The following is a 24,171-nucleotide window of genomic DNA, read 5'->3' on the forward strand; positions in this document are numbered from 1 at the left end:
GTGGACGGCAGCCCACCAGGCTCCTCTGTCCCTGGGATTCTCCAGGCAAGAACACTGGAGTGGAGTGCCATTTCCTTCTCCAGTGCATGCATGCATTCATGCTAAGTCGCTTCAGTTGTGTCCGACTCTGTGCGACCCCATAGACGGCAGCCCACCAGGCTCCTCTGTCCCTGGGATTCTCCAGGCAAGAACACTGGAGTGGAGTGCCATTTCCTTCCCCAATGTATGCATGCATGCTAGGTCGCTTCAGTCATGTCCGACTTTGTGTGACCCCATGGACGGCAGCCCACTAGGCTCCCCTGTCCACAGGATTCTCCAGGCAAGAATACTGGAGTGGGTTGCAATTTCCTTCTCCAGTGACACTGACTATCACTTTTCCAAATATCCAGTTTTCTCACTTATGAAATGAGAAAATATCTCCATCACCTTTGCAAGATATATTGAGAGTCAACTTCTTAGGCAAAAGTACTTGAAGTGAAGAATCCTCTGGGAGGTTTTATTGACTTCTCAGCATTTCAGTTGCCTCACTTATAAACTGAGGGCAGTTTCTCAATCTCAGCATTACTGGCATGTTGGGTACAGTTTTTGTTGTAGAAATCATGCTTTGAGCTTTATAGAATGTTTAGTTTCTATCTATTATATGCCAGTAACATCCACCTCTCAGTTATGACAACTAAAAATGTCTTCAGTTCAGTTCAATTCAGTCACTCAGTCCTGTTTGACTCTTTGCGACCCCATGAGGCACAGCACGACTGGACTCCCGGACCATCACAAATTCCCGGAGGTTACCAAAACTCATGTCCATTGAGTCGATAATGCCATCTAACCATCTATTCCTCTGGCATCCCCTTATCTTCCTGTCTTCAATCTTTCCCAACATCAGGGTCTTTTCAAATGAGTCAGCTCTTCGCATCAAGTGGCCAAAATATTGGAGTTTCAGCTTCAACATCAGTCCTTCCAATGAACACCCAGGACTGATCTCCTTTAGGATGGACTGGCGAAATCTCTTTTCAGTCCAAGGGACTCTCAAGAGTCTCCTCCAACACCACAGTTCAAAAGCAGCAATTCTTCTGTGCTCAGCTTTCTTTATAGGCCAACTCTCACATCCATACATGACTACTGGAAAAACCATAGCCTTGACTAGATGGACCTTTGTTGACAAAGTAATGTCTCCACTTTTGAATATGCTATCTAGGTTGGTCATAACGTTCCTGCCAAGGAGTAAGCATCTTTTAATTTCATGGCTACAATCACCATCTGCAGTGGTTTTGTAGCCCCCAAAAATAAAGTCTGACACTGTTTCCCCATCTATTTGCCAGGAACTGATGGGACTGGATGCCATGATCTTGGTTTTCTGAATGTTGAGCTTTAAGCCAACATTTTCACTATCCTCTTTACTTTCATTAAGAGGCTCTTTAGTTCTTCTTGACTTTCTGCCATAAGGGTGGTGTCATCTGCATATCTGAGGTTATTGATATTTCTCTGGGTAATCTTGATTCCAGCTTGTGCTTCATCCAGCCCAGTGTTTCTCATGATGTACTCTGCATAGACGTTAGGCTGGTTGACAATATACAGTCTTGACATACTCCTTTTCCTACTTAGAACCAGTCTGTTGTTCCATGTCCAGTTCTAACTGTTGCTTCCTGACCTGCATACAGGTTTTTCAAGACACAGGTCGCGTGGTCTGGTATTCCCATCACTTTAAGAATTTACCACAGTTTATTGTGATCCACACAGTCAAAGGCTTTGGCATAGTCAATAAAGCAGAAATAGATGTTTTTCTGGAACTCTCTTGCTTTTTCAATGATCAAAAAGATGTTGGCAATTTGATCTCTGGTTCCTCTGCCTTTTCTAAATCCAACTTGAACATCAGGAAGTTCACGGTTCATGTATTGCTGAAGCCTGGCTTGGAGAATTTTGAGCATTACTTTACTAGCATGTGAAATGAGTGCAATCATGCCGTAGTTTGAGCATTCTTTGGCATTGCCTTTCTTTGGGATTGGAATGAAACACGACATTTTCCAGTCCTGTGTCCACTGCTGAGTTTTCCAAATTTGCTGGCATATTGAGTACAGCACTTTCACATCATCTTTCAAGATTTGGAATAGTTCAACTGGAATTCTATCACCTCCACTAGCTTTGTTCACAGTGATACTTCCTAAGTCCCACTTGTCCTCACATGCCAGGATGTTTGGCTCTAGGTGAGTGACCACATCATCGTAATTATTTGGATCGTGAAGATCTTTTTTTGTACAGTTCTTCTGTGTATTCCTGCCACCTCTTCTTAATATCTTCTGCTTCTGTTAGGTCCATATCATTTCTGTCCTTTATTGAGCCCATCTTTGCGTGAAATGTTCCCTTGCTATCTCTAATTTTCTTGAAGAGATCTCTAGTCTTCCCCACTCTTTTGTTTTCCTCTATTTCTTTGCATTGATCACTGAGGAAGGCTTTCTTCTCTCTCTTTGCTATTCTTTGGAACTCTGCATTCAAATGGATATATCTTTCATTTTCTCCTTTGATTTTCACTTCTCTTCCTTTCACAGCTATTTGTAAGGCCTCTTCAGACAGCCATTTTGCTTTTTTGCATTTCTTTTTCTTGGGGATGTTCTTGCTCCCTGTCTCCTGTACAATGTCACGAACCTCTGTCCATAGTTCATCAGGCCCTATGTCTATCAGATCTCATCCCTTAAATCTATTTCTCATTTTCACTGTATAATCATAAGGGATTTGATTTAGGTCATACCTGAATGGTCTAATGGTTTCCCCCACTTTCTTCAATTTGAGTCTGAATATGGTAATAAGGAATTCATGATCTGAGCCACAGTCAGCTCCCAGTCTTGTTTTTGCTGACTGTATAGAGCTTTCTAGACTTTGCCAAATGTCCAGTGAAGCAAGATCATCCTACCTGGGAACAGTGGACTAAAGTTGCCCTTAATATCCCTTCAACTTTAACATTTCATACTTCTATGATATTAGATAATAGACCATGAAAACACTTTGTAAATTGGATGGTGAGGTACAAAAGTTGTATGCTCATTTATTCATTAACAGGCTTTATTAAATATCTACTGAGACAAGGGTAAGGTTTCTCCAAGGTAAGAGAAACCCAAGTAACAAAGTAGGTGCTGAGAGAGGGCATCAGAGAGCAGACACACTGAAACCAGAATCACAGAAAACTAACCAATTTAATAACACAGATCACAGCCTTGTCTAACTCAATGAAACTAAGCCATGCTATGTAAGGCCACACAAGATGGACAGGTCATGGTGGAGAGTTCTGACAAAATATGGTCCACTGGAGAAGGGAAGGGCAAACAACCTCAGTATTCCTGTCTTGAGAACCCCATGAACAGTATGAAAAGGCAAAAAGATAGGACACTGAAAGATGAACTCCCCAGGTCAGTAGGTACCCAATATGCTACAGGAGATCAGTGGAGAAATAACTCCAGAAAGAATGAAGGGATGGAGCCAAAGCAAAAACAACACCCAGTGTGGATGTGACTGGTGATAGAAGCAAAGGCCCAATGCTGTAAAGAGCAGTATTGCATAGGAACCTGGAATGTTAGGTCCATGAATCAAGGCAAACTGGATGTGGGCAAACAAGAGATGGCAAGAGTGAACGTCAACATTTTAAGAATCAGCGAACTTAAATGAACGAGAATGGGTTACTTTAACTCAGATGATCACTGTATCTACTACTGTGGGCAGGAACCCTTAGAAGAAATGAAGTAGCCATCATAGTCAACAAAAGAGTCCAAAATGCAATACTTGGATGCAATCTCAAAACTCACAGAATGATTTCTGTTTGTTTCCAAGGTAAACCATTCAATATCACGGTAATCTAAGCCTATGCCCCAACCAGTAATGCTGAAGAAGCTGAAGTTGAACAGTTCCATGAAGACCTACAAGACGTTTTAGAACTAACACCCAAAAAAAAGATGTCCTTTTCATTATAGAGGACTATAACGCAAAAGAAGGAAGCCAAGAAACACCTGGAATAACAGGCAAATTTGGCCTTGGAGTACAGAATGAAGCAGAACAAAGGCTAATACAGTTTTGCCAAGAGAATGCACTGTTCATAGCAAACACCCTCTTCCAACAACAGAAGAGAAGACTCTACACATGGACATCACCAGATGGCCAAAACCCAAATCAGATTGATTATATTCTTTGCAGCCATAGATGGAGAAGCTCTATACAGTCAACAAAATCAAGACCGGGAGCTGACTGTAGCTAAGATCATGAACTCCTTATGGACTAATTCAGACTTAAATTGAAGAAAGTAGAGGAAACCACTAGACCATTCAGATATGACCTAAATCAAAGCCTTTACAATTATACATTAGAAGTGAGAAATAGATTTAAGGGACTAGATCTGATAAACAGAGTGCCTGATGAACTATGGACAGAGGTTCGTGACATTGTACAGGAGACAGGGATCAAGACCATCCCCAAGAAAAAGAAATGCAAAAAAAAAAAAAAAAAACCAAAATGACTGTCTGAGGAGGCCTTACAAATAGCTGTGAAAGGAAGAGAAGCAAAAAGCAATGAAGAAAATGAAAGATATACCCATTTGAATGCAGAGTTCCAAAGAATAGCAAGGAGAAAAAAGAAAGCCTTCCTCAATGATCAGTGCAAAGAAATAGAGGAAAATAATAGAATGGGAAAGACTAGAGATCTCTGCCAGTCCAGGTTCAATGCACGGTACTGGATGCTTAGGGCTGGTGCACTGGGACGACCCAGAGGGATGGAATGGGGAGGGAGGAGGGAGGAGGGTTCAGGATGGGGAACACATGTATACCTGTGGCGGATTCATTTTGATATTTGGCAAAACTAATACAATTATGTCAAGTTTAAAAATAAAATAAAATTAAAAAAATAAAAAATAAAGAAAATTAGAGATAGCAAGGGAACATTTCATGCAAATATGGACTCATTAAAGGACAGAAATCTTATGGACCTAACAGAAGTAGAAGATATTAAGAAGAGGTGGCAAGAATACACAGAAGAACTATATAAAAAAGATCTTAATGACCCAGATAATCACGATGGTGTGATCACTCACCTAGAGCCAGACATCCTGGAATGTGAAGTCAAGTGGGACTTAGGAAGTATCACTATGAACAAAGCTAGTGGAGGTGATAGAATTCCAGTTGAGCTATTTCAAATCCTGAAAGATGATGTGAAAGTGCTGCACTCAATATGCCAGCAAATTTGGAAAACTCAGCAGTGGACACAGGACTGGAAAAGGTCAGTTTTCAGTCCAATCCCAAAGAAAGGCAATGCCAAAGAATGTTCAAACTACGACATGATTGCACTCATCTCACACACTAGTAAAGTAATGCTCAAAATTCTCCAAGCCAGGCTTCAGCAATACATGAACTGTGAACTTCCAGATGTTCAAGCTGGATTTAGAAAAGGCAGAGGAACCAGAGATCAAATTGCCAACATCTTTTTGATCATTGAAAAAGCAAGAGAGTTCCAGAAAAACATCTATTTCTGCTTTATTGACTATGCCAAAGCCTTTGACTGTGTGGATCACAATAAACTGTGGAAAATTCTGAAAGTAATGGGAATACCAGACCACCTGACCTACCTCTTGAGAAACCTGTATGCAGGTCAGGAAGCAACAGTTAGAACTGGACATGGAACAACAGACTAGTTCTAAGTAGGAAATGGAGTATGTCAAGACTATATATTGTCACCCAGCTTATTTATCTTATATGCAGAGTACATCACCAGAAATGCTGGGCTGGATGAAGCACCAGCTGGAATCAAGAAATATCTCTAATTTCTCCCAAATATCAGTAACTGGGAGAAATATCAATAACTTCAGATATGCAGATGACATTATCCTTATGGCAGAAAGTGAAGAAATACTTGGAAGCCTCTAAACAAAAGTGAAAGTGGAAGCGAAAAAGTTGGCTTAAAGCTCAACATTCAGAAAACTAAGATCATGGCATCTGGTCCCATCACTTCATGCAAATAGATGGGGAAACAGTGGAAACAGTGGCAGACTTTATTTTGGGGGGCTCCAAAATCACTGCAGATGGTCATTGCATCCATGAAATTAGAAGACGCTTAATCCTTCAAAGGAAAGTTATGACCAACCTAGACAGTGTATTAAAAAGAAGAGACATCACTTTGCCAACAAAGGTCCGTCTAGTCAAGGCTATGGTTTTTCCAGTGGTCATGTATGGATGTGAGAGTTGGACTATAAAGAAAGCTAAGTGCTGAAGAATTCATGGTTTTGAACTGTGGTGTTGGAGAAGACTCTTGAGAGTCCCTTGGACTGCGGGAAGATCCAGCCAGTCCATCCTAAAGGAGATCAGTCCTCAGTGTTCATTGGAAGGACTGATGCTAAAGCTGAACCTCCAATACTTTGGCCAACTGATGTGAAGAGCTCACTCATTTGAAATGACCCTGATGATGGTAAATATTGAAGGCATGAGAAGAAGGGGACGACAGGGGATGAGATGGTTGGATGGCATCACCATCTCAGTGGACATGAGTTTGAACAAGCTCTGGGAGTTGGTGATGGACAAGGAGCCCTGGCGTGCTGTGGTCCATGGGGTCACAAAGAGTCAGACACGACAAACTATTGAACTGAACTGGGATAAAACAATATCCTATAAGAACGGAAGGTAAATTGAATTATGCTCCAAAGGGCTTATTTACTGGGGTAGGGGTTATCAGTTCCACATATAAATAATAGTTTTGATATTCTAAAAAACCTAGGAATCTCAGAACCGGAGAGTTAGAGTAACACACTTTAATCTGGATAAGAAGAGAAGCTTAGTGGATGTTTCTAAGCAAGTAGGCCATTTAAGAAAGCCTTGCCATAGACTAGGCTAAGAAAAGCTATTACTCTTAGTAATGTGGCTTAAGCTTACCTTACTAGAAAAATAAAATTTTAGAATCTGAAGGGACCTGAGAGCACACCTAATACCATCACCCTCATTTTACAAATGAGGAAAGTGAATCTTTTCTCAACCCTTGTGCATTAGCAGCACATATACCAGAAATAAGCATGAAAAATCTAAATTGATGCCACAAGCAGCAGGAGGTTGCTCCATTTATATATTAAATGCTTAAGGGAATAACACAAACCATGACCTTCTGCTAAATTAGGAAAGAATCACTAATATTACATACCAGGATGCTACATACAAGATTAAAACTATACTGATGAAAAAAAAAAACATTTGTGTTGCCTAGTAAGGTGTATGGGATTCCCAGCTGGGAAGTTCAATGTATGGGAAGAATTTCTTCAGTTCCGAAAATAGTATTTATAAGAATTCCCTGCAATAGATACATATGTACCTAAAATCAAGGACTTCACAATTTCAGCTCCTACCTTTGTGTAGTGCATTTATTTTAAATTTTAAAAATGAATAATAATTTACAATTAAAATGCTTTGAAATTTTAAATTTTAAAATGCTTTGAAATATTTGAAATGCCTGGTAACTTCCTGAGCAAGTATGCTAATTCAAATGTCTATAGGGACCAAGCAGGCAATGTGAACGTGTAAAGGCAGCCAAGTATAAAACAATAGTTGCCATAATGCTTGCAAGGAATAACCTGAACCGTAGGTGTGAGAGCACTCATAGATTATACATTTCTTTGAACGCTGAGAAAATAAATGAGAGAATCCCTCAGAAATATATTTTCTGATTTTAAAGGTATCAGAGAGATTTAGAAATATATGCATTAAGAATAAATATTGGGAGAGATTGAGAACTGGTATAAGTTATTATGCCTTTCAATATATTCTCATTAAAAAAAAAGACATTTTAAATGATTTTTTGCCTGGCAAATGGATATCATAGGGGTTGTCTTTACAAGATTTAAATTAGCAAACATTCAAATGGGGATTAGAGTTTTAAATTACTAAGCAGTAGTTTGTGTTCTTGATATTTCCTTATATCCTCTACTTCTTCCCATTCAAGGGGCTAGACATTTTTATTAATTGTCTTAAGGTTGAAAAAGAAGAAACAACCCCATCCACCCCCCCCCCCCAAAAAAGGGATAGATTCTGGGGTTTAGAATTTTAATTGCTCAGTGTTGTAGAGTGATCTACTTCAATTTGAATATACACACTCTTCAATTTGGAGGGTTTTGTTAAAGAAATAGTTAAGAATTGACTACTCCCCTAAAAAAGAATACTGGAGAGGGTTGCCACGCCCTCTTCCAGGGGATCTTCCCAACCCAGGGGTTGAACCCAGGTCTCCTGCATTGCAGGCAGATTCTTCACTGTCTGAGCCAGCAGGGAAGCCCATAACAGAAACAAAGCTTGGCCTAGTTTTTGCCACATGCATCACTGTTTACTGGAGGCCTAGCACACATGCACACAAAAGTCATACACTGAACTCGTGAAGGTGTCTCCTCTTCCTGTCCCTCGGTGTGCTCTAAAACTTTCATGGAAGGTTTATCTGGGTAAAATGTGACAGTATTCTAGTATCAGATGTAATCAATTGTAAGTAGGAGACCAAGAAACCTTCCCACCTGGAGCAGGATTACAGGACCATTTATGCATCACCCTACAGATCCATTCTACAAGACACAAGCTTCAGAAAAGATGACAGTTTTTATATTTTTCTTAAGCAAGAAAAGCAAAGTACCTACGCCCTGTAATACTATAGCCAATCTACTAACTTCATTAATAAAAATTCATTTCCAATATCTATTCTGCTAATTAATAAGCCATTTATTTCACCAATGTAAACCTATTTATAACATTCTTTATGAAAATGAAGACACTCTGATGGTGATGAGAAGTAAAGATATTTGAAGCAGTCAGGATAGCCTCTGGGTCTGAGTCAAGGTTAGCTGATTACTTCTGCGTTGTATATTTAGGTGAGTTCAATTGAATGCTCTTGAAGACTAATGTAAAGCAGCTAGTACATACCTCAGACCAGAATATTCATGTTGAAATATTTCAAAGAAAATCAAACATTATATCACACAGGAATGAATTAAGCAGAGACAATGAAGAAAAAAACCATAAGTAAGGACAATTTTTCTCTCTTGGAGGCTGGAAAAGTTTCCTTGGGCTGGTAGATAATGAAGAAAGAGAATACTTGAGAAAAAGACTAAGACCAGTTAGAACAGAGACAAAAGATGAAAGATAAGAACTGAAGAATTTACTCAGAATTTGATTTAACATCGAGAAACTATCTATTTTAATGAACTATTTTTTGTCATTCCCCCCAAGGAGCAGTAATTTCAGCAGAGCAACCCATGCCTTCTCCGTTATAGTAAGCACTGTATATATTATCTGTGTGAAAATGACTCAAGGTATTGAAGACACAAATTTTTTTTTTTAATCCATCTCCTTTAAGATTTCATAGTGCACTAAGGAAGATGACCATGAACATATTTTAAATATGATACTATACATTGTACTATGCTCTGCTCAGTCACTTCAGTCATGTCTGACTCTTTGTGACACCATGCACGGTAGCCTGCAAATCTCCTCTGTCCGTGGGATTCTCCAGGTAAGGATACTGAAGTGAGAAGCCATACCCTCCTCCAGGAGATCTTCCTCACCCACTCTTACTCTGGTAATAGAAGATAAGGAAACCTTAAAATGGAAAGTGATTGGTTTCTAAATCACTTCTTGGAAGAGATGACCCTGCCTATAATGTAACAGCATTTAAGACTTAACACTGAATGGGAAACCAACTTATGTTTGAGTGACTACAGGCATACCTCCATTTTACTGTGCTTCACAGAGATTGGTTTTTGTTTGTTTGTTTTACAAATCAAAGGTCAGTGGCAAACCTTCAACTAGCAAGTCTTTGGCACCAATTTTCCGATAGCATTTGCTCACATCACATCTGTGTATCGTATTTTGGGAATTCTCACAGTATTAAAATTTTTTCATTATTATATTTGTTATGATCATCTCTGATCAGTGATCTTTGATGTTAATACTGCCAAAAGGTTACTATTCACTGAAGGCTCACGTGATAGTATTTTTTAATTTCATACTAACATTGTTTTTTAGATGCCAATGCACACTTAATAGACTACAGTTTAGCGTAAACACAACTTTTACATGCCCTGGGAGCTGGTAATGTGTGTGACTCGCTTTGTTGCAACGTTTGCTTTATGGTGGTGGTCTGAAACCAAACCTGAAATATCTCTGAGATATGCCTGTACACACTCCAAGTTTGTTGTCACAGTAGGATTACCTTGGGAAATGACAATAAAGGAAAACAATGAGATATTTGAACATGGATTAATAGTGGTGCTGACATCGGAAATAACACAGATGGAAGAACAGGTCTACAGGGAAAGATGACAGATCAGGTTGCCACATTCTGTATTGAGGTATCTGTGGGATGAGTACAAATGGGATACTGAAGAGGCACTTGAACATTTGAATGTAAAGGACGTGGAACCTTAGAGATGTAAAAAATTTCAATGATAATATTCAGTAGTTTAGGCTTGATTTTAAAGGCGATGGTAAGACATTGAAATACTATTAAGCAAGAGAGTGGCATAGTTATATCTGCCTTTTAGAAAAGTTGTCCTTTTGTATAGTTTGGAGTACATGACTTGGACATGCCTAAGGAATTTAATCTTCAAATGATAGTATATTATTTCCAGTTGGAAGCAAAGACAAAAACTTCAAACTTGACCAAAGGATGACCAAGGTAAACTGAAACCAGTATTTAAAAGTAAGAAGGAATATCTTTTTCCTTGATTCTTGTATTCCTCAAACGTGTGAACTACCACTGTTGTGAACAGACCAAAGACAAACTAGCTATTCAACTCATACCATATTTTCTTCTTAAACATTGGGAAATCTCAGGAGATCAAAAGAATGCAGGCAGAGGAAGGTAGAGAGGGGGATTATACATACACCATCGAACTTACCATCCAAAGAGGGAGACATTTCTAAGACTCAAAGAGGGTACTCTAAATAATCATTCTGGACAAAAATATAAGCCAGAATTGTCCCAGGCAAATATGTGACCACCCTATCCATATGATGTTCTACATCCTATCATTAATTGTTTCAAAATAGATAAAATTCAGATCCTCAGATTCTGTCAAATGCACAGAGAACTTATTTTTATAAGATTAGGGAAGGGAAGTGTTCACTCTCTGTCTTCAGGTATTGCAACAGATCTTTGCATAAGAGATTTGCTCTTATTAGATAAGTGAGTGCTCTTAGTCACTAAGTCATGTCCACCTCTTTTGCAACCCCATGGACTGTAGCCCACTAGACTCCTCTGTCCATGGAATTTTCCAGGGAAGAATACTGGAATGGGTTGCCATTTCCTTCTCCTTCTGCCATCCCCTTCTCTAGGGGATCTTCATGACCCAAGGATTCTTTATTGCTGAGCCACCAGGGAAGCCCAAGTAAGTGAGTAAAAGATTCTAAAACTTGTTCTTTGAATAAAGAATACAAGAGTGGAAATTATGTCTTTATCATAAATAATAAATCAATCCAAAGAATTTATTTTGCATTTTAAAATGAAACTCACAATTACCTATACCTGACATTATCTAGAAAATCAAAATATCAATTTAAAAATACTTTAAAAATTATGAAATTACAAAATTTTTTGAAATCATTAGTTATATATCATAGGACATAACAACCCTGATATCATCACATATTTCTTTACAGATTTCTTTTTTACAGATTAGACTTTCAAGGATGATTGTATTAATAAAACAAAACAGAAAAAGAAGTTGGTGATTCATTTTCATACAAGTTTCCATAATGAATAGGGAAGTAAGATGAATACTTTTGTGAATCACTTCATCAACTTACAAGAATTACTTCGGGGTTACCAAAAAGTATCTCCTTTTATGCAACTATTGAGGAAAAGGGTATACCACCTAATTTTTGGTTATGAGGTATATGTTTTCATCAACAATTAAGATGACATAAAATTTTTAAGGAAATAACTAGAATTTCATTAGTTACCAATGAGACAAAAATATGAAAAATCAGGTCCTGGAAGCATAAAACTTTCAATATGAAGTGTGCTAAGGACATGACTTAACTAAACCACCACCACCAAGAGAAAACTTTAGCAAATAAGATTATGTGATATTGTTAATCTAACACCCTCCTGCTCCATGGAAACAAAGATATTATGATACAAGAACCAGTCAACATGAGAGGACAGAGTTTTCCACTAAATATGAGAAGGCCAGAACAAATGGAGTTCTAGAACTTGAGAATGAGTCCCCGTGGATGATGGAGCTTGTGGGATATTTACATTTTATTAACGCAGGAGTACATTATCGCCAATCATGTACCCTGAGTGCTACTTATCTCACCAATGAAAAATAATGCTAATCTCTCTTTGCATAAGTTTCAGTTACATTTGATGTATTTATGAAATTATTACTCTTATAGTGTTAACACCTGACTATGACATTTCAAATGCTAAGTCACCACCTCCACTTTATATACACAGTCACACAGATCTAACAATATTTATACAGAAGTACTTTTAATTTACAAAGGTAATATATAAGCCACAAATTATAAACAATCCCTGTCTCTCTGTGTTCTAAAACTACATGAGCAAAAAATCCCATTTCAGCCAGTATCCCCTTATGTTTTCAAGGAATAAAAGCAGGCTACAGTCTCATATTATTACCTTGTAATGTGCACAAAATCAGTGAGGTCACCGATTTCCTTGGGAGTTTTTTCCCATTCTAAAAAGACTAAAGAGAGCGTGAGCTTCTTCTGAATCTGAAAAGAGTTGCCTTGTGATTCCCAGAGTAGCACTACAGGGTCCATTCACCAGCCAAATCATGGCACGCAGATCTGTCAGGAGGGTCCAGATGTCCTACTCTTGCCCTAAAACTTTTAATATCCAGGGTTTGTGGCAGCATTTGACTTCAAAATTGGGGTTCTTCTTTTATAGCTTGGATCAGAATTTTTGAAAAATGAAGCTTTTATATTCTCATTGAATACTTCTCTATCATCTCAAACTGAATTTACTTCCTACTTCATTAACACAAAAATCACACTTTTTAAGGAAACTCCCAATATATATTCTTCTTTCTAGTCTCTCAAGACATATTTAGAGACTTGTTTCCTGGACTTGTTTCCCACACTCTGACCTTTCTCAAACTGCCCTCTTGTCTAGAAGATACTGTGGTAGCTCAGATGTAAAGACTCTCTCTGAGATGCAGGAGACGTAGGTTCGATCCCTGGGTTGGGAAGATACCCTGGAGAAGGTAATGGCAACCCACTCCAGTATTCTTGCCTGGAGAATCCCATGGATAGTGATGCCTGGTGGGCTACAGTCTATGGGGTAGCAAAGAGTCAGATACGACTAAGCAACTAACACACACACATACACAACCTTTCTCAAACTGCTCTTTCGTCTAGGATTTTATCCCCTTCTTAGTCAAGCTATCTTGTACTCTTCTGGAAATCTTGCTGTGTCAGGAAGCATTTCTATTCTGGAAAGCAGTCCTTTTAAGGCCACCACTACCCTGATACCAAAGCCAGACAGAGATACCACAAAAAAGAAAAAGAAAATTACACATCAATATCACTGATGACCATATAGATGCAAAGATACTTATCAAAATACTAGCAAATCGAATCCAACAAACATTAAAAAATCATACACCATGATCAACTAGTATTCATTCCAAGAATGAAAGGATTTTTCAATATCCACAAATCAATGAATGTGATGCCACGTATTAACAAATTGAAGAATACAAACCATACAATCATCTCAATAGATACAGAAAAAAAGCTTTTGATAAAATTCAGCATTCACTTATGATAAAAAAAAAAAACTCTCCAGAAAGTGGGCATAGAGGGAATCTACCTCAATATGGTAAAGGCCATTTAGGACAAACCCACAGCTAACATTATATTCAAAGTGAAAAGCTGAAAGCATTTCCTCTGAGATCAGGAATAAAACAAGGATACCCATTCTCACCACCTTTATTCAACACACTTTTGGAAATCCTAGCCAAGGCCAGCAGAGAAGAAAAAGAAATTCAAATCGGAAAAGAAGTTAAACTACCACTGTTTGCAGATAACATAATATTTATGTAGAAAATCCTAGAGATGCTATCAGAAAACTAATAGAGCTAATCAATGAATTAGGTAAAGTTTCAGGATACAATGGAGAAGGCAATGGCACCCCACTCCAGTACTCTTGCCTGGAAAATCCCATGGATGGAGCAGCCTGGTAGGCTGCAATCCATGGGGTCGCTAAGAGTTGGACACAACTAAGCAACTTCCCTTTCACTTTTCACTTTCATGCATTGGAGAAGGAAATGGCAACCCACTCCAGTGTTCTTGCCTGAAGAATCCCAAGGATGGGGGAGCCTGGTGGGCTTCCGTCTATGGGGTCGCACAGAGTCAGACACAACTGAAGCTACGCAGCAGCAGCAGCAGCAGCAGCAGGATACAAAATTGTTCCCTATGAGATGTGGCTGCTGCTTCTCTGTGCATCCAATAGTTACTCCACTTTATTAATACTTCCAAAGTATTTCAGGATAAAATGAACTCATTTTCTCTAATGCCATCCCTCCAACCCACACCAATACTATTTTCATTGTATTCCACTGTAATGAAATAAGTATTACAAGTTGCAATTAAATAAGAGTTTGCTACGAAGGTAGAGACTTGAAATTTATTCAAGGACTAAATAATCTTTGCACTTTCTGTTGGTTAAGTTCTTTGGAATAATTCATAGGTGACTGGCAGAACCATCAATGCTGCCCCATTGCTGAACACAAGTTTATAGATACTTCAAATGTCACTAGTATATAAATATTTTTGAAAATATTAATAATGAAACTTTCAACACTATACTGTAAACTCCCTTATGTCTAGGCTCCCAGGTACACTGACCACACAGCTTAACAGATGCCATATAAACTCGCTTAACTCAAACTGGAACTATGAAGAAATTAAGCATCTGGATATAATATTGAATGACACATTTTTAGAGATGGTAAGTTTTAATTTATAAAATATCAAAAGGTTATTATGTTCAAACTTAAAAATATTTCATCATTTTTTCTGATGCAAATTTTATTAATGAATTTTCTTAAATGAATAGTTCTCAAGAAATTCTCCAAGGCTTTAAGCAATTTCTTTATCCTTACAATATTAACTTAAGATTGTGAATAAGTAGAAAAACATGAAAAGGCTTAGGCTTTTTAAATCAATCTCAGTTTTAATATGCCTATTATTTGGAGAACTCTACTAAATAGATATCTGCAAGCCTAACATTTTTATTTAAAAGAAAAAAGAAGATAGTGCAGCAAAGGAAACAACCAAATGAAAAGGCGAAGTATGGAATAGGAAAAAATATTTTCAAGCCATATATTCCATAAGGGATTAATATCCAAAATATATAAGGAACTCATCCAACTTAGGGCTCAGCAACTGGTGACTCACTAGTAAAAAAATCCACCTGCCAATTCAGGAGACATGGGTTTGATCTCTGGGTTGGGAAGATCCCCTGGAGGAGGAAATAGCAACCCACTCCAATATTCTTGCCTGGAAAATTCCACGGATAGAGGAACCATGCGGGCTATAGTCTGTGAGGTCACAGAGGGTCAGACACAACTTAGCAACTGAACAATAGCAACAAATATATATAAATATATATATATTTATATAAAACCATCACAATGTACATTTAGATATCTTACAACTTTATCAATTATACCACAATAAAGTTGGGCTTCCCTTTGTGGCTCAGCTGGTAAAGAATCTGCCTTAAATGCAGGAGACCTGGCTTCAATCCCTGGGTTGGGAAGATTCCCCTGGAGAAGGGAAAGGCTACCCACTACAGTACTCTGGCCTAGAAAATTCCATGGACTGTATGGTCCATAGAGTCGCAAGAGTTGGACACAATTGAGCAACTTTCACTTGCACTTGCAAAGCTGAAAAAAATAAAAGTATTGCCTTGTATACTTAAAGTTGCACATTGTATTGTGTACTTAAATATGCTGAGGCTAGATGTTAGTGTTCTCACCACAACCTTCCTGCATAAAGGTAACTATGTGAGGTGATGCATGTGTGAATTAACTGACTTCAGTAATCATTTCAACATATATACTTATACCATCACACTGTATACCATACAATTTTTATTTATGACTTATACTGTAATTAAGGGGGGAGAGAAAGAAACTTCAATAACAAAAAAGGGAGACAAATTCAGTCAGAGAGTGAGGTAAGAAGCAGAGGCCAGACTCAAGCCTTCTACAGCCGCCAGCAGCCTTGACCAGGAACCCGGATACCCTTACTGGTACCAGGTGGCAATGGGCTGGCAAAGCAAGAACAGCAGCCCTGAAAGCCTGGGCCGTCCCAGGCTAAGAAAGTCAGTTGGCATGAAGGAGAGCTTGGCTGCCTCAGGCCGGGATCCGTACAGACCTGGACACCTGTGTCCCACCTGGAGGAGATGTTAGCCCATCCTGACAATAACAGGCAAAGGCTTTGCAGCCCAGCACATGAGTGGAGCCCTGAAACATGAAGGAAAGTGGGTTAATGGTCAGCTAGACCTTAATATTGGAAGAGAGACAGGAGAGAATAATGGGCTATATTTGGCCAACAGAAAGCGCACACCACCACTCGAGAAGATTGCTCTTTACAGAAGGCTTGTGCACATAATTTGAAAAAAGCTGCTCTAAACTTCACCTGCCAGCCTTCTAAAATTCAACTTATTTCTCTACATCTAGGCTTTATAGATGTAAAGTCAATTGCATACAATAAAGCAGAGTTAAAAATCACCTGGCTTGTAAATACTCTTTTGTACAAGGAAAAAAGGAAAGAAAATTTTAATCATAGAAAAGAAATACCTTCTGGGAATGACTTTTGGAAATGGAATTGTTAGACCATCTCCATAAGTGACACGTCCACATTTGATCAAAGGGTTAGAGCACAAGGCTGTGGAGAGGCTGATTAGAAAATTGAAGGCATTTTTCATCTATAATTGGTGAATGTTGACTTAGGAGAAAGAATGACTAGTAAACTCAATTCATATATGAAGGAGCTAAGAGCTAGTATAATACCTAGGTTCATAAAAATCTATAAAATTACAAACACCAGAGAAGAAAAATATATATCCCAGTATTACACAAAGACAGAAAGGAAATGAGACTATTCAGAGATGATTCTGTTATGAAGAGGAAAAAGGGTCCTATGCCAGACTGCTTGTATTTAGAAGTCATATTTATGTTATAACCATCTTACTGTGGTGCACTTTATGCCTCACATACATGCAGTTAATGATGAAAAGGATTTTTTTGAAATAGCTAGCTTTTCTAGATGTTCTAAAATGATAATCAAAAGTATTTAGTAAACTAAAATATTTTATAAGTATTTTTAATCACGTTTTTTGAAATACTGCTGTTAAACTGAATGGCCAAACCCACTCTTTGAACAGTACATGTTTGACCTTTGCACTTGTGTCCAGGGAGGAAGGAGGAGAACGCGGTGCCCAGGACTCAGCTCCAGTGTGTTTAGAGTGAACCACTGTCCTACATGTCTGTGCATTTTGTTCTACTTTGCTATTTATGTGGTGTGTGTAATGGACAGATGAGTCCTGATTTTACAACATCTGGTCTTTCTAGATGTGTCAGCATATGTCAAAAGGAAAATTGAAGAATACATTTTGTGTTAAAATTCATAAGACTGTTATTTAAAATTTTGATCTATATAGTCCATTGGATTGGTAGACGAGTGAGAGAAAGGAAGGGTTCTAAGCCAGAATGTTCACATTTAAAGGACATTTTCAGATTATAACTATTATTACACTTGTGCAGAGACTACATAAATTAATATACTATTGTTGTTATTGTTCTGTCACTAAGCCATGTCTAACTATTTGTGACTTAATGGACTGCAGCATGCCAGGCTCCTCTGTCCTCCACTCTCTCCCAGAGTTTGCTCAAATTCATGTCCACTGAGCCAGGGGTGCTATCTAACCATTTCATCCTTCGTTGTCCCCTTTTCCTTTTGCCTTCAATCATCCCCAGTATCAGGGTCTTTTCCAATGAGTTGGTTCTTCATATCAGGTGGCCAAAGTATTGGAGCTTCAGCTTCAGTCCTTTCAATAAATATTCAGCATCGATTTCTTTTAGGTTTGACTGATTGAATCTCCTTGTAGTCCAAGGGACTCTCAAGAGTCTTCTCCAGCACCACAATTCAAAAGTATCTATCCTTTGATGCTCAGCTTCTTTTATGGACCAGCTCTCACATCTGTGCATGATTACTGGAAAAACCATAGCTTTGACTATATGGACCTAAGGTGATGTCTCTGCTTTTTAATAAGTTGTCTAGGTTTGTCATAGCTTTCCTTCCAAGGAGCAAGTGTCTTTTAATTTCATGCCTGTAGTACCATCAGCAGTGATTTTAGAGTCCAGGAAAATATAGTCTATCACTGTTTCCTCTTTTCCCCCTGTATTTGCCATGAAGTGATGGGACCAGATGCCATGATTTTAGTTTTTTGAATGTTGAGCTTTATGCCTGCTTTTTCACTCTCCTCTTTCACCCTCATCAAGAGGCTCTTTAGTTACTCTTCAGTTTCTGCCATTAGAGTGGTATCATCTGCATATTTGAGGTTGTTGATGTTTCTCCTGGTAATCTTGATTCCAGCTTGAGATTCATCCAGCCTGGTATTTCTCATGATGTACTCTGCATAGAAGTTAAATAAGCAGGGTGACAATATACAGCCTTGACATACTCCTTTCCCAATTTGGAACCAGTCAGTTGTTCTATCTCTTGTTCTAACTGCTGCTTCTTGACCCGCATGCAGGTTTCTCAGGAGTCAGGTAAGGTGGTCTGATACTCCCATCTCTTTAAGAATTTTCCACACTTTGTTATGAGCCACACAAAGGTTTTAGTACAGTCAATGAGGCAGAAGTAGATGTTTTTCTGGAAATCCCTTGCTTTCCCCATGATCCAATGAATGTTGACAATTTGATCTCTGGTTCCTCTGCCTCTTCAAAACCCTGCTTGTACATCTGGAATTTCTCAGCTCACATACTACTGAAGCCTAGCTTGAAGGATTTTGAATGTTACCTTGCTGGCATGTGAAATGAGCATAATTGCGTGGTAGTTTGAACATTCTTTGACATTGCCCTTCTTTGAAATTGGAAAGAAAATTAACCTTTTCCAGTCCTGTGGCCATTGCTGAGTTTTCCAATTTGCTGACATATTGAGTGCAGCACTTTAATAGCACCATCTTTTAGGAGTTTAAATGGCTCAAATGGAATTCTGTCACTTCCATTAGCTTTGATCATAGTGATGCTTCCTAAGGGCCACTTGATTTGATATATATTTCATATTTACACACAAATTTAACAAACTAAGTTCTTAGTTGAAGCAGCTAGTCTATATTAAAAACAGATATAGTAAAATGTCATCGTATTTTAGTTAATATTGCTATATATTTCCAGGGCAGGTAAGTCCTAAGGGACCAAAAGTGAAGGTAGTGAAATAATTCTTCTATAAATATAATTTTGTTTATTGATGGAAAAGATTGTTTTTTGGAAATATTCTTTGTTAACAAATTTCCTGGAGCCGGACTTGCTTCTATACTTAGTCATTTGGATAGTGAAAGAGGTAGAAGAAAGGAGAAGAGAATAGGTCTTTGCTAGCCTATCCTATAGCTATAGACAGTGGAGACCATAGTTCTTTATTTGGGTATCTTCTAAAGTACCAATGTTTACTGTGGACAATGTGCAGTCCTTATTTTCTGTTTAAGATTTTTTTATTCCTTAAGGTGACAATGAATAAGAAAAACAGGAGTTTGTGAATTAGCCAGTTTCTAGAAATCTTTTGTTATAATTGTGATGCAGGAGACTCAAGAGATCCCTGGGTCAGGAAGATGCCCTGAAGGAGGAAATGGCAACCCACTCCAGTACTCTTGCCTGGAGAATCACATGGACAAAGGATCTTGGAGGGCTGTGGTCCATATGGCGGCAAAGAGTCAGACATGACTGAAGTGACTTAGCTCGCCTGCAGACACTGATTCATGAATGTATATCTTGTGGTTGTAATACATTTCTTTTTTCTTTTTTTTTGTTAATACACTTTTTAAAATAATTTGATGGAAACCTTTTCTTGTTGATATTTTAATAATCTAGACCTGACAATTAATTCTCTCTGAATTGTACTTTATTGCTTTATGTTACATTTTAAATTAAGTATTTAGAGTATACAGTATTTTAATGTTATTCTACCAACATCTTTATTCAGAGGCCTGTTGCCATTTTTATCTTTATGAAAGTTTTGTTTCTACAAAAGATAGGATTATATTATTTTTTCTTGGTTGACTTGGTGAAGTATATTCAGTTCAGTTCAGTTCAGTCACTCAGTTGTGTACCTCTCTTTGCGACTCCATGGACTGCAGCACACCAGGCCTCCCTGTCTATCACCAACTCCCAGAGTTTACCCAAACTCATATTCATTGAGTCGGTGACGCCATCCAACCATCTCATCCTCTTCTCCTCCCACCTTCAATCTTTCCCAGCATCAGGATCTTTCCAAATGAGTCCGTTCTTCGCATCAGGTGGCCAAAGGATTGGAGTTTCAGCTTCAGCATCAGTCCTTCCAATGAATGTTCAGGACTGACTTCCTTTAGGATGGACTGGTTGGATCTCCTTGCAGTCCAAGGGACTCTCAAGAGTCTTCGCCACAGTTCAAAAGCCTCAACTGATCATCAAAATACCCATAACTTTGAGATTTTAAATAATTACATATTTATAACATGTGAAAAAGCACGATACACATTATACAAGCTCAACCATACAAACATGTATGCTCAGTTATGTGTATGAACATACACAAGGACTCACAGATCAGATCAGATCAGTCGCTCAGTCGTGTCTGACTCTTTGCCACCCCATGAATCGCAGCACTCCAGGCCTCCCTGTCCATCACCAACTCCGGATACATCAAACTCCTTACATTTATAGACGAGTTTGTGTTCTTTGTTTCTTATATGTCTCAGTTTTTCTATAATACATGTATTAACTTTTAAAAGTTTGATAAAAAATGATATTTTAAAAGGAGGGAAGTGCCTTTTTTAGGATATAATATATAACAAAAATTAAAAATCATACATATATGTCTTTGTTTCCATCCGGAACTTTTAAAGAAGAATGTACTGTTTAAAAATGTAACTTACTCCCACACTTGCATACCTGCCACTAGAGTCTAAAATGTTTAGATTCTTATAATGATATTTCAAAATTAACAAAGATTCTCTGATTAAACAGAATTTTACAGTGAAGTGAGTCATTTCTGTCACATAAGAAGTGCAAAACTAGATAGCGAAAAGGGATAAATAGAAAAATACAGCCATTTGATAACAATTCAAATTTCTATACATTAACACATTTTAAATAACATTTTGTTGTAGTAGATTGCTAAAACTATATTCAATTATCAAAACTAAATGAAGGGAACCAAAAAAACACCTGGAACAAAATTTCATGGGAAATTCAACAGCTAAAATCAAACATAATAAGAGTTCTTCCTTTATTCACATTGTCTTCATTGCCACCTGAGAATCTAGTAATCTCAAGCAGAGACATCTATTTGTGTAAAGGAGAAGGCTTTGGGGAATAAGAAGGGCTTTGGAGTCAGAGATAGAGATTCTGAACTGATATTTTAGATTAAAACCATCAGGACATTCAATTTTCTCCCAAATACTTGGACCATCTCATCAAGCAGTACAGCTTTCCAATCTGAAAACCACAGTATCCATTATACAATTTTGCTTTGTGAAAACTACCCAAGGCAGAACTCAGAACTCAAGTTTCTACAAAGTGTAAAAATTCAGCAACTGCTTTTGACTTCTTCACTGGTCTACTTAGCAATAACAAATATGTTGCAACTCTAGTATAATCACACTGTTCTTTTTCAAACAGTAAAATGAAATTATTGAATTTCTGTCAAAGGTCTGGAGGTCAGCTAATAAAAATCAATTTGGCAACATTACAGGTGACACAAAGCACATATTATGAACAATTGCTTAGAGTTACTGCATGTACACAGTTCACTGGATAAAACTTCAGAAATTGGCTCCTTGGGTTTTATAGTTCCCACGATAAAGAATTTAATTTTTTCTTAGGTGTTAATATTTTTTAGAAGGCATCAAATAATCTTTTTAAGTAGTTTAATTTCTCTTTTAAAAATATATCCTCAAGCACTTTTAACACCTCACTGGTTAATTATATTAGTTGAATAAATATTCAAAACAAATTGTACGTTGATATTTACCTTTTTCTGAAGTTAATTATCTTGAAAATGTAAGTCAGTGATCACACAGCATGAAAGTAAAGGTATATTATAGTTTTTTTGTGTGTGAGTCAGCTAAGCTGTACTCTTAACACTCTGTTTGTCTCATAAGCACATTTGTCAGTTCTGATAAGAAACACCATAGTGGATGCTAAGCAACTGTAGTAGCTACAGAGAAAAGTGAATTCCAGATCCTCTAATTTGCAAAGTTTGTTGTCGCAAGATCAGCCATCAAAATTCCCAGCATGCAACCACATCCTGAGAACCACTCCCACCTCTAGGGGGTCAGAGAGGGGGAAACAGGAGTTGCTAAAGAGTCATTAAAATAGTTTTAGCTCTTAAGTCCACTTTCCCTTATTCTCACGAAATCTATCCTTGAAATAAATCAAACTCCATTTTCCAAAGTGGCATTTCAACCAACAATGCATTTCACTCTTTTATTCCTCTCTCTCTTATTTTGAATGTTATTAAAGCATTAGAAGCTATAATGCCATCAATTATAAAGTCTGGATCAAAAAGTGTTTCTCTAAACAGGCAAATGAAGAACATAGATAAAAATAAATAACTTTGAATTTGATCGCATGAGTAACAATGAAAAGAAATATGAATACAGGTCACAAACTTATTTGAAATGCCAGGGATTATAGCATTTCTGTATTAGAAGAAACATGGTTCTTCCAGTCAATATTTGCTGCCTCGACTCAAACATCAACCATATTTCTCAGACTAATTAGCTATTTAAGTGGTGATTTTTCTTCAATTAGAGAAACTTCGTTATTATCACCTAAACTACTCCCAAGGGGCTTTTTAAAATTTGAGGTATCAAATAAACTTATCTTCTCTGCAGATTCAATTTCCTTCTTTTCTGCTGATTAGAGACAAGGGAGCAATAAGCCTTCAAGTTGTATATTTGCTAAAATTACTGTGAACAATACAAACCTGATTGGTTTCTGAAAATCGCTCATTTTATCAATGCCCATACCTCCACCATGGTTCATTCTGATAATAAACAAAATATTTTTTTTTGATCCAAATACTATGTTTGGATGATCGTAGCATAGTACCCAGAGAATTCTTTAAATGCTGAATTTCAAGATAGATGGCCTTTGCTTGTTTATGTAATCAAAATCTTATTGCTTGTCTTACATACAGCAAAAACAACTGCAGCAAATGAATGTGTAAACTTGAAACCCCGAGTACAGTAATAGAAGGAAAATATTGTTCCAGGGCAGAATTATATATCTTAAAAAGAGCAATCATTTTAAAACCTTGTTCTCCTCTTCCTACATGGAAAACCACGGTCATTAATTTTGACCGAACTTCTCTCTCATTTATATCAATAAATCCCCTGACAAGCTTAAAAACATTTTCTACCTTTATTGTCTGACAAAGACAACCCACTGTGAGAAATAATGGTGCTCAGAAATGAGAGGCAAAGAAGCAATAACAGTTTCATTTACAGATCATTAAACAGGAAACCAGCTCAGAGAGATCTCTGTTTAAGGCTCTGGACTGGGCTGGCGTATTTCAGATGGGTAAATTTATAGGAATATCTCACTACTTCTTCCACAAGGAAAGCTGAGGAAAAGCTCTCATTACAATAATAACTATTTGCGCTGTTTACCAAATATCATGTCACTATGCTGTAGAATTACACTCTTGGGAAGACACTTAAGTGCTCTCACATTAAGTAATGAAACACTTGTTAAATTCACTGTGTCATAAGTGAAATATCATCTTTATTATAATATCTCAATTTTTGACATACAAGAAAAGCATGCAAATGTGCATGCTCACTTAACCCCACACATGTATAATTCCTAAAGACAGACCACAGAAAGAGTTCTCAAAATATGTGCCTACTAGCTTTGATTCAACAAAATTCAAAAAAATGTGT

General features: G+C 37.6%; 1 long non-coding RNA gene across 15 annotated transcripts in view; it reads right to left on the reverse strand.

Moving 5' to 3' along the window:
* LOC123330649 overlaps nucleotides 1-24,171 on the reverse strand; it is a 443,928-nt gene that overhangs the window by 134,903 nt on the left and 284,854 nt on the right. For 9 of the 15 annotated variants that reach the window (XR_006546726.2, XR_006546707.2, XR_006546724.2 and 6 more), the window contains one exon: nucleotides 16,095-16,489. The exons of the other annotated variants lie outside the window; for them this stretch is intronic. This is a non-coding gene — a long non-coding RNA (uncharacterized LOC123330649). Of the gene's footprint in view, nucleotides 1-16,094; nucleotides 16,490-24,171 lie in introns of those variants that run through there. 15 annotated transcript variants of the gene reach the window in all.

Source organism: Bubalus bubalis, chromosome 2, assembly GCF_019923935.1.
Source record: "Bubalus bubalis isolate 160015118507 breed Murrah chromosome 2, NDDB_SH_1, whole genome shotgun sequence".
Taxonomy (NCBI): Eukaryota; Metazoa; Chordata; class Mammalia; order Artiodactyla; family Bovidae; genus Bubalus; species Bubalus bubalis.